We start from the raw sequence: 10311 nt of genomic DNA on the forward strand, positions 1-10311 counted from the left end.
AGTACCACAAATGAATATTTAGCCAGTGTTGGTAAGTATTTATTTAGGCTGCATTCATTTGTTTTGTTATATTAACTTCTGGGTAATTGGGGCAGGGCTGTGTTTTTTTTAAATCTTTTTTACCAGTTCAAATGTTGGTGGGTGGTAGACAAAGACGGGAGGGCGACAATATTTTCTGTTGGCCGTCATGTCCTGCTTTAAGTTTGGATATAATTATACACAACGAGACATCCTTGGACTCATGGATAATTTTAAACGTGTCACAGTAAAGAGGCTTAGCCACATTTTTCTTGGACAGTAGTCGCAACAAAAAACGTAGCATGATTACCTTTAACTACCAGGTGTGTTGTATACTGACATAGTCCATGCTGTCAGAACAGTGTGCACAGTCATTATCTCTTTAACCAAACAAACTTGCTTGACATAGTGCTAAATGGTTGCTAGTGCTTGACATTGGCTTGTGAGTGGTTCCCAATATGGTGATGCCTCTATTCACTATCCATGTCAACCATCTGCTTGTGTACATTTAAAATATTAAGTCTGGAAGGATTCTGGTAGAGAAAAATTAGCTCCACAACCATTAGGCTCAGCAGCAGATCAAAACTGACAGCATGGTGATGCCTCTGTACAAACCTTGTCATTCATTCATCAAATCAGCAGAGGGGCTGCAGAGAATAACACGGTCATCTGGAACATGCATATGCGTGGTGAAGCTGAAGAATATGCAGCTCAGATGAGTCATCCTTGTTTATCGAGTACGATTAATATGCAGGATTATCTGTATAATCAGGCTGCGGAGAAGCCACTTTGTTGCATTTGTCTAAATGTATGTAATTTCTAGAATTGCTCAGTTTGGAAGCATCGGTTAAGACAAACAGCTTTGTGATGAGGGAAGGTGTTCCACTCCTCTCACATATAGTAATCTCAATATAGGTTAAGCTTATTAGCTTGAATGTGTATAGACTTACAATGTTAACACAGATTATGGTTATATGTTAAAAAACAGCTTAACCAGATCAAACTTCAGAGGTGATGCATGCATATGAAGCATACTCAAAAAAGCCATTGTGATTTTTTATATATATATATATATGTGATCTTTGCAATTATTAAGCCGTTTTCCATTAAAAATACTTCTACAAAACAAGACAACTGTCTTTTCTGACATTTTTTGAGGGCAGATCAGTTTGAAATATTGCAGGGAGTAAAGGGATAAGAAGCAGCAGCCACAGTGAGCTTTTAGACGAAGAGCCGCAGGGGACAGACGGCACACCTCCAACTTCTTAACTCCTTTCACTGGGCCCTGCTGTTCTCAGACTCCTGCAGCCTAAAGTCAGATCACAGGTGCTCATAGGATGATGGAAAAGGGTCAATTACTGCCTGACATCTGTACTAAAATGGTTATAGATCACAGAATTCTGTGACCTGTAGTTATAAAATGCATTTGCTTTTACCACCAGTAAAATTTGGTGTTGCCAAATCAAACAGGACCTAAATCTTTGAGATTGCCACTTTAACTTGTAATTAAAGCCAAACAAAAAAAAGTAATTGTACAACTGTATATATAACGAGTTATTTTGTTATGCACATACAGTTTAGTCTATAATGCATCCCTTTCAGACGAAACACATTTTGTGTCCCGCTTGCAAATAGGTTCAGCGCACACTAGGTATTAATCACAGCGCACGGCAGTCAAAGTTCAACTAGGTTTAACTTTGATATACAGTATATACATATAGGGATGCACGATATGGATTTTTCCGGCCGAAACCATCTAGCCACCGAGCCGTCAAACCAAGCATACTCACTGGACTGATGTCTGAGCTCCATATGTCCGTGGTAAAACAAACATTGCTTACTTTGGCATCTATCAGACTAGGAATGTGTGCGGCGACCACATCATATAGGGCAGACAGGGACACATCTGAAAGGCGACTTGGAAGAGTGTAGCGGGGCTCGAAATGTGCCATTAGCCGGCGAAATCCTTTGTCTTCTTCTACGGAAAACGGCTGGTCATCAAGAGCGACAAATTCTGTCACTGTCATTAATTGCTTTTGCCTGTGGACTGTATCGAGCAAACTTCCTGCAGTTCTGAAATGCCTGCTGGATTGGCACTGCTGCATTGACACTCGCTTTAACTTTTTCCCTCACTAACGCTGGCTGCAAGCACCTCGTATTCCTGCCATACATCGTCGTCGCAATGACGCACTCTAAGGTGACTTGTGACTTATGTATACACTTGGATAATGTGCAGTACCACACATACCAACATGAAAGCACTGGTTTGTTGGTTTACTGCCTACGTTTTTTGTGTATAGTACATTCACTAGACTAGGTCATGACCTCAAGATTTCACAGTTGTAAGGTAGACTGATTTCATTATTGTTGTTTCAATGTTATGGCATTCATGAATTCCTCCATCTACAGTTTTATCTCCAGAAAAAATGTTGCATAGACATTTGAAATATACAATAGGGTTCAATGTAAAAGGGATATAAACTGTTTTTTAACCCTCGGTGGAATGCAGAGGTTGTGAACAGTGGTATGCTTTGCACACAAGTCGAGATTACAGGCTAGTTTAGGCTTCTTGGAAAATACAGCCTGTGTACCTGAGGGAAAAGTTCCCTTGAGCCAACAACAGACAGTAAATATATGTGTAATTTCAACAAAGCTGTTTACGAAAAAGGTTCATTCCATGGACTTTAAAAAAAGAGTCTTGGTTGAAACGAAGTCCAGTGCAATAATGTGGACTGACTCAAGTCCTCATGACCTGCCTCACCAGCCTCACAGATGAGGTCATGAAGAGCAGGGAGCAAACTTTGGAAATGAGAATATATTAAGGAAAGAATGATAGAAATGAACAATATAAGACACAGAAACTTCAGGCGAATGGAAAATCTTGCAAGGACCAGAGATGTGACAATGCGAACTCGAGGAGGTGAAGAGGGGATCTGAGTTTAAAACACCTGTTCTTACAAGTCCTGACAAGACACTTAAGGCTGTGACACAACATAAACATTCTGCCTGCACCTCCACAGAAACCGAGCTCTACAACACACAGCAAGCTCACAATGAGACACTTTACAATATTCTTCATTTTGTCACACTCTTACCTGCAGACACGTCAGAGGTATCATAAAAATCCAAGTGTGACAGTAAAACAGGATCGGAAGTTACAACCCTGTCAGTGCGATTCGCTATCATTAATTACTGAACATCTGATACCTTGGTCCTTTCTTATGAGTTTTGTACTACACATTGAATGTGGGCTTAAAAAACAAGTACCTTTAAAATCAGTCAGATTTAGATATGAGGGATGACTAACTACTTCAGAGGTATAATCAGCATAATTACTTGCCTCAAGTGTGATATTTTTGTTGCGCTGACAAGATGAATCCTTGTCTTGATAGAAATTAAAGTTTAAGATTTTGGGAATAAGTTTATAATTCAGGTTATCTTTCAAGCAAAAATATCTATTGCTGGGGAGAGGGACGTCTGTAATACCCTGCACAATACGCCTGCACAATGGCAGTGACATAAAGGCAATGTGTCCCTTTTTGACCCAAACAGTCTCTGCCTCCTCCGCTCACTGAGTCACGCTGTCACTGTGGATCTTCATTTAAACCAATGGCTGCAGTTTATTCATTCATGCTGCTTTGCGGTTTAATCACTCACCATGCTGTGCATTCGAGAGAAGCTCAGCTGTTTTAATGGAAAGCAGGTTTTGACAAGTGACTTTCCCACAGTGCAATGGGTTACAATAAACAAAGCGTGTGAATTGGACCAGGCTTAAATACCAATCAATTTAAAAATGCCTTGCCTTTGCGAAAGTGTTAACACAGACTGGCTCGGAACACAATAGTGCTGGAGCAGCACTGATAAACCACAGGCAAATGTACTCTTCCTTTCAAATAACTGTTCCAGGACTTTCTACTAATGAGTTTGTGTAAACATGTAGACAATATTCTTGTTGGTAAATGTTCGTTTTGCACTTTGAACAAGCCTGTGTAAGACATGTTTTGGCCTGCTTCAGTCATTTGTCTGTCTGTGTGTGCAGGATTAGTGTGTGTATGTGGTTGTCTGTGTCTCTCAAACAGGTTTGGAGAGGAATGCAGGGCTTGTGTAATCCAGTCTCGGTTCATTTTCACTATTGTCACAGAGTCAAAAGCCTGTAGTCCCGTGTGCCGTGGGGCCTCGCAGCTCAGTCACGATTACATACATCATCTCATATAACACACACTGCAGCCAAATCAAAAAACCCACATCAGTACAACACAGTACAACAGTCCAAAGACAATTGTAAAACATTTGCAGGTCCATAAACAACTGTAAACTATTATTATTTATCCTTAAATCTCTCACTTTAACACATAGCACCTAATTCACTAACAGATTACAAAACCTTTCAAGGTCAGACCATGGAGTTTGCATATATTTATTCTGAAAGGGTGTTGAGTCACCTTGTAAATGTCTAGTCAGGCAACGTAATGTTTAACTTTCCTCCTTTGTCATTATCACCTTGGACAAACAAACCTAATTCCAGGCCAATATTAAGGAAATGACAGACATTATACAGCATCTTCATTAAAATGGCTTTATATAATTAAGAAACAATAAGAAATAAATATAATATGTTAATTGTAACTGAGTAGGATTGATTTGGGAATTGTGATTAAATCCCATTCAAAGGTTTGGGGTAAAGCATTAACAGAAGCTGACCCTATCTCGAGCTCTGCGCTGATTTGATTTAACCTCTGCAATAAGCTCAATGTTACTGGGGAGGCACTATCTCTCCCTTAGGTAACACACCCAGACCTCAGTTTTTTTGCGTATATCTGATCTTGCATGCAAGTGTCTGGGATGTTTTATAAGCTTAAAATGAACTAGTTGAAGCATATGCCATTTATCTTACATTCATTTTTCATCAATGTCTGGTTCCAGAGCCATTCAAAGGCTAAGGTTAAAGGCTATGGATCGTTCCCAGGACCCAACACTGTGGGGTTTCAGTAACAACTCAACAGGTCTTCAACATTTAAAACCACCACTGTGGCTGAAATAGGTTCAACAAGCTGGTACCGAGGAATACCTCTTCTCTCCATGGCAACATGTGTTCAACCAAGGTTATAAACATATTTACAAAAGATACTGTCTCTTGACCTGGGCAGGCAAATAACATGACTCTACCACCGGCCAGAACTTCACAACTGCAGGAGCACACAGGGCATTTTGCTATTCACAGATGACAGTATGCATGACATTTTGGGGGTTTGTGGATTGCTGCCTGGTGTGCAACTAGACGAGCATGTCTAAACATTAGGTTTAGAATGAATACTGCATTTCATTGATAAGTGGAAATCAAACAAAGGAAAGCTGGAGATGCAAACAGCATTCACAGCACACTTCAAGGTAAGAATAGACATGACAAACAAGTTTTTTAACCGCAAAACCAGAGCCACCAAAATCAAACAAACAAAATTGGATGGGTAAATCTGCTCATGTGAATGTGGGATGCAGATGTGTTGTTGACAATTCAGTAACAGGTAAACTTCTTACAAATTAGTTGGGAATTGGCAGTGATAAGATATTTAAAAGGTTCACTGTGTACGATTTAGTGACATCTAGCGGTGAAGTTGCATGTTGCAGCTGAATATCCCTCACCTTCAGTCAAATTTTGCACATGTAGCCTATGACATCCCATTTCTAATGTGTACTTGTACTCTTGTCAGAATTTAAAATACATACACTGAAGCAAACAAAGTGGTACATTGGTTTATTCGGTCTCCTCTGAGTTGTGCTCGATGGCTAACCTGACACTATAACTTAGTAACCACACTATTACTAGGCTTGTGGTTGCATTATTTTTCATTTACTCATTAATAGAAAACCCAAACCCTACTATCATGTGTGTGTCCACAAGAGAAGCCAGACTATATGGTGGTTTCTAACTGTTGCTTTGTATAGTACATTGGATTAATGAGAGGAGTAAGAAGTCACAAATCTCCTAACTGATAGAATCAACTAATATAGTTCAGTTTCAAGATTTGTAATTAGTGATTATACAGAGTTGATAATGTCTAAGCTCTTGTGTTCAGTTCAGGAGAAATGTCGCTTATAAAAGCACTGCACATGAGGATAATTGCTAGGGTTAGGAACCAAAACTCGGTTCCTAGTACCGGGTACCCGTAAAATTATCGGTTCCTTAACTGCAAAGACGCTGTATGTATCTGCCAGGACCTGCCTATGGTTACCAATAAATATATTTTTGTTATCTAAACATTTGATCTCTTTTTTTTACAATTTTGGAATCAAAATGGGGAATTGATAACAGGAATCGATGAGCAGAATCGAAATCAGGACCGATAACATTTTAGCGTTACCCAACCCTATTAATTTCTGAGTATCCTATAATTTATGGCATTATGATTGTTAAGGTGGCTTTCACAGTTTTTGCATTAAAAAAAGTCACCCCTGGTCACTTAACAGATATTGTCCAAAACTTGGCATTCAAATACATCCCTGAAGTCTCCTCCCAGTGGAATATAATATATTCACATTTACAAGCCACTGATATGCAAGGCACATTTTCCTTTATAGAGACTACAATCTATGACTAAACTTAGAAAATATACCTACGAGAAAGATATTGGTAAATGCTGAGACGCTAAGAAGACAAAAAATCCTCCCATCAAGAGACGGTTCCACTCTTTCTTGAGGTTCTCCCCTCAAATCAAAACCATAACACATAGCTGTCTTACCCTTGTCTGCTTGACTAATACATTGTTGCTGGTGTCAAAAGAAGGACATGCGTTGTGTGTACAACTCAGACGGAGCAAACTGAAGAAGGTAAATTATTTTTTATCCTCCCCCATTTCTCACCACCTGTCATCTAGGATTTCTAAGGCTTTAAGTCAACAGATTATTGGAAATGAAAAGAATACCACACATAGGTACACAAGCAGCTGCAAAGTACCATCTGAAGACTTGAGCTGCAGTTTGCCAAAGAAAAACTTAAAGTCTACCAACTAACTGACTGGTTATAGGGAAGTTATCTTCCATTAACTACTTGTTACCTACTTGATAGCCTTATTAGCTAGCATGTACTGTGAACTACTGCATGTTGCTATGGGAAAAAAGACTGATTAAAGGGGCACTCCAACACGTATGAGTTTATTTGTCATGAGTAGAGAAAAAGAGTTGTGTAAATGTGTGCAATTTGTTACTTGAGGAGATGATGCTTGTGATGTAAGAGTGATGTCATCAGGGTGATTTCAGCTTGGGATAGGAGACTACATATCTTTAATAGATGGCCAGGATTACTAACCAATGTTAAGTTTGGAAAAACATAGCTGTCTAACAAACAGAAATATGATACGTTGCATTTTTGGAAGTGCTGCATTCATCATTTTTCAAAACTTGACCCATGCTAGTGACTAAAATTTGAGATATCTTGGCCTCTGATTCAAATTTTCAACAAGCAAAGTACTAAATTAATGTATAAAGTAACATTTAAGATAGAAATCCTGGAGTATCTTATACATGTATGCATAAAATATAACTACTGGAATTTCTTCAGCATTTTGTGCCAAAGTTGTTCCCCTGGGAACACATTATTGATCATCACTTCCATTATTTCTTGCTGCCTGGCAAGTGTCTTCATGATCTGTTGTTTCCAGATGCACCACCTTTGTACTTGCTCCGCTGTCTGAGACTAATCTTCTGCTTAGCCATAATAATAACAGCCTGAAGCATGATGCGTTTGTGCAGTGTGTACACAGATCGTCAGACTAGTTGCAACGTGACATAAAGATGGACCTCTGACATTGTGACATAACATGGAGGAACTTTCCTTAACCAGCATCTACTGGAAACTGAGAACCATGTAAACAGCTTGGTTGAAACATGGAACTGCACTAACAATCCCAGAGGTTTGTTTCTGATGACAACGTTACAGTGCGGAAGGGGAGGATATACTTGAAAATCTAAAATCATTTCAACTGAGGATGGGCAGACATACAGACAGATATGCTGGGGGCGATGTGGCAGTAAGAAATTTCCCTCCTGCTGCAAATTCATCCATCATCCAGTTTGCCAAGCAAAGAAATTGTGGATTTCATCACTCCCAGCTACTCTTTTCTCAGCTTCCCTTTATCTTTCTTTTCTTTTTTTTGTAAATCTCCCCCTGCCTCTGTCAGAGACGGAGTCTCTCCTGTTCAACAGGATTTCAAAAAGAGGAAACTCTCGCTGATTGGTGGTGCTGACGACCACACATTTTCTCCTGCCCCTTTATCTGTCTTTAACAGCTATCTATCTCGCCCACTTTACCCTTCTTGCTTTCTTTTTGAACATTTGGGTAGATTTCCCTGGATTCATATCAAAACCAGACTGCTTCGCGAGTGACTTGTAGATGCACTTGGGCATTATTTTGTATTTCATGTGGATCAAAGCTAAAACTTTTCAGCTGAAATAGCAACAAATAGGCAAGCAGATTAGACAGAGGTATCACTATCTGGTTACCTAGAATCTGTCTTATTCTCTGTCCACAAAGCACTTTAGTTAAACAGGAAATATCGTAATTGCACATGATAAATATAACCTCAGCAAGCAGTGGGTTACATCGCATTGTTGATAGTATTTTATAAAAGCTCAAATTTCACAGATATGTCAATACCACTGTCAATGGAAAGAAGGCATTGTCGGAGGGCAATATTTAAATCAGGATTCATTTGTACTGTGTCATAAAACCGCAGTTTTCCTCTGTTAACAGCTGACTTCTTTAGCCACCGTGACATTTATATTCCCCTGCATCCTGTGCTGTGATCCTTTATGTGCGACTTCTCTTTGAAACCTCAGGCATAAGCATAATTGTTAACAGACTTTCAAAGAAGTTACTCTTTCCGGAGAGGTAGATTAAGCCAAAGGTGAGCAACACCCCACCCCCTTGGATTTGGCCTCCAGGCCCTGGATTCTTCAGCCTGACAGAAGAAGAGCCATGTCAGGAGATCCCGCTGGGGCCTCTGCTTGTAAATAAGCACGCTCAGCTGCATGCCAAGCAGCGTTTGTTTGATGTGTCTCAAGTTAGAAACTGGCTCCTATAAACCTAGTTGAGGTTAAAAGCGATGAGACAGCATTGCAGTTTGCCATAAAGTAGGTGATTCGCATCCTCTGTATGAGTCACAAATCAAATGTGTGGTTTATCTGATGTGAAGAACTCCATCTTGACTGCATGCTGTGTGTCTTGTGTGTGTAGGGGGTGTGTTGGTGGCGAGAGTTGTCAGAAGATAGCCTCACTATCTTGCATCATAAACTGAAACTGCTGCAAAAGCCTTGCAAGGTTTTGGCTTTTGCACACAGATGCACAGGTTTCCTTCTATACACATTACGGCTTATCTTTAAAGATAAATACAACCATAACTATGATAAGCTGGTCACTCACCTTTACAACTCAAGTCTGTTTCCACATGCAAAATGTAGTTCTAGTGTGGTTAGGTCAGGGTTTAAGAATAATTGAAGTGTCAGGGAAATAACAAGTGACTTTAAAACAGGACAATATGACTTTAAAAAAAAAACAAAAAAACTGTTTGTAACGCTGAACTGAGGTCAGACAAAGTCAGGGGCTGCTGGGGCTCTTCTGCTCTGTGGCTGGGCTCACTTCCACCACTTGGCCCGTTTTCAAAAGGTGTCAACCGACCACGTAGCCCACAAACTTTGTCAAAGCTCAAACAGAGGAGAGTTTGCTCGATATTGGCACAAAAAAAAAAAAAACCGGCACGTACCTGCTCAAACTCGGCCACTTGATATTCCAAGTCCAGCGAGGTGAAACAAAACCAAGCGGAGAAGTGGAGACACACTGAAAAAAAAAGAGCAGCGAAAACAGGCGGATAACTCCTGTACGTAGCTTCGTGAACACGGTGCGGAGGAGAGTTTAAAAAGAACGACGTGAACTTCTTCCTCGTGTCGCCGAACACCTGAGTCTCCTCTGCGGAGGGAGCGAGCCGCGGAGCCCGTCACACGAACATCGACGCGTCGGTGAGTTTCAGCGAACTTTTAAAGGTCTACGCGGTTTCACGGAGAGAAAGTCGCCTCATTGTTGTTGTTTTGTTTTTTTGAACAAAAAAAAAGAGTCAGGAGTTGGTCCCGGAGAGCTGCTGCCTCCCTCCGCGTCTAACCCCGTGTGAGAGGAGGGAAAGAGTCGGTAGGTCCCTGGTTACCTGACTCCAGTCATTACCGTGAGGCCAGCCCTCCACACAGCAGCAGCAGCAGCAGCAGCCTCATGTTTCCTGTTGTTCCAGCAGAGGAGACACACCGCTCCCC

The 10311-nt window shown here is 40.5% G+C and overlaps 1 protein-coding gene across 4 annotated transcripts in view; it reads right to left on the bottom strand.

Annotated features, from left to right (window-relative positions):
• The window catches only part of palm3 (paralemmin 3), a 32603-nt gene extending 22292 nt beyond the window's left edge, over positions 1–10311 (bottom strand). For 2 of the 4 annotated variants that reach the window (XM_034586122.1, XM_034586113.1), the window contains exon 1: positions 9774–10311. The gene's annotated coding sequence lies outside the window, so the exon portion shown is untranslated. The remainder of the gene's footprint in view (positions 1–9773) is intronic. The other 2 variants (XM_034586095.1, XM_034586104.1) reach the window with 2 other exon arrangements.

The sequence above is a fragment of the Hippoglossus hippoglossus genome, chromosome 1, assembly GCF_009819705.1.
Source record: "Hippoglossus hippoglossus isolate fHipHip1 chromosome 1, fHipHip1.pri, whole genome shotgun sequence".
NCBI lineage: Eukaryota > Metazoa > Chordata > Actinopteri > Pleuronectiformes > Pleuronectidae > Hippoglossus > Hippoglossus hippoglossus.